The 1235-nt window shown below is 55.9% G+C and overlaps 2 non-coding genes across 2 annotated transcripts; both read right to left on the reverse strand.

Moving 5' to 3' along the window:
- Window positions 1-674: 674 nt before the first annotated feature.
- On the reverse strand, window positions 675-747 carry SPRG_30226. Its single transcript has one exon. It is a non-coding gene; the product is annotated as a tRNA-Val (tRNA).
- Window positions 748-1110: 363 nt separating this feature from the next.
- On the reverse strand, window positions 1111-1183 carry SPRG_30227. Its single transcript has one exon. It is a non-coding gene; the product is annotated as a tRNA-Val (tRNA).
- Between the last annotated feature and the right edge of the window lie 52 nt (window positions 1184-1235).

A 1235-nucleotide genomic window follows, 5' to 3' on the forward strand; every position in this document is an offset into this window, starting at 1 on the left:
CAAGCCTCTTGCACGCATGTATGCACCTACGCCAAGGCAGTACACGTAGTGCCAATGCTCGATGGCTGCGACGCTGCTCAACTCGGTACTGATACTGCCATTATCGATCCTCGACGGCACAGACCCAAGCAAATTCGCATGCTGCATGAGGACGCTGCGATTTTTGCTTACCTGTCAAGCCAACACCCTGCATTGCAGGGATGTGTGACGAAAGAAGGACCTCGGCCACACGAGTTTCACCGTCCACGGTCGACAGGACACCGGCTCGCGACCGCCCTGCCGTGCGACGCGGTGCCGTGCGGTCGGCCCTGTAGCGCAAATTGCGCAATGAGCAGCGCTCTGTGTTGTTATACATTCTTGTAAAAGCACTGCGTTTCGCCTTGTCGTGGTCGCCTTTACACTTGTTTTTACACGACTGAACGTTTGCGCCAAAATGAGACATTCTCCGAGTGCCACGTCATAGGATTCGACATTTTGCGGCCTCTGGCATACGAGGACGCATAAATACCATCACATGCGTTGTGACAGTAGATCACTGCGAGTGCGGAAGCTCGAGCATTGCGAGCTGCAAGCCTCTCGTTCCAATCGCTTCACAGGGTGCGATGGCGCTGGACGTGTCAAGCTGTGACTTGATGGTTCCGATGCCAACGCCAATGGGAAAGAGAAGAAAGGGACAACACCTACGGGGCTCGAACCCCGCACCTCCTGCATGTGAAGCAGGAATCCACCGACTGGACAAAAGGTGGTCGACTAGGTGCTATCTGCATCTTGACAGCCTCCCCACCTGGGTACTCTACTGAGGAGTGCTCTCATCGGGGAGAGTGGCCAGTGTCAGATCGTATGCAGATCGGCAGCCGCGTACTAGGTGGTAGCGACAGGAATGGGACAAGAGAGAGTGAGTCCCCCCCCGGCTGCACTCATCGGCACTCCATGAGGATGGAGGGTGAGTGAGCACTCACATGCGCGTGGCGTGCTCTCCTGGCACCCATTTCGGCTGCGCCCCCTCCGTTCTGGGCCAATCAGGATGCAGAACTCAGAACAAGTGCTACCATGTCAAGCTGTGACTTGATGGTTCCGATGCCAACGCCAATGGGAAAGAGAAGAAAGGGACAACACCTACGGGGCTCGAACCCCGCACCTCCTGCATGTGAAGCAGGAATCCACCGACTGGACAAAAGGTGGTCGACTAGGTGCTATCTGCATCTTGACAGGACGTAGTAACTCCATGAACGTTG

Source organism: Saprolegnia parasitica (assembly GCF_000151545.1).
Source record: "Saprolegnia parasitica CBS 223.65 unplaced genomic scaffold supercont2.788, whole genome shotgun sequence".
NCBI classification, from domain to species: Eukaryota; Oomycota; class Saprolegniomycetes; order Saprolegniales; family Saprolegniaceae; genus Saprolegnia; species Saprolegnia parasitica.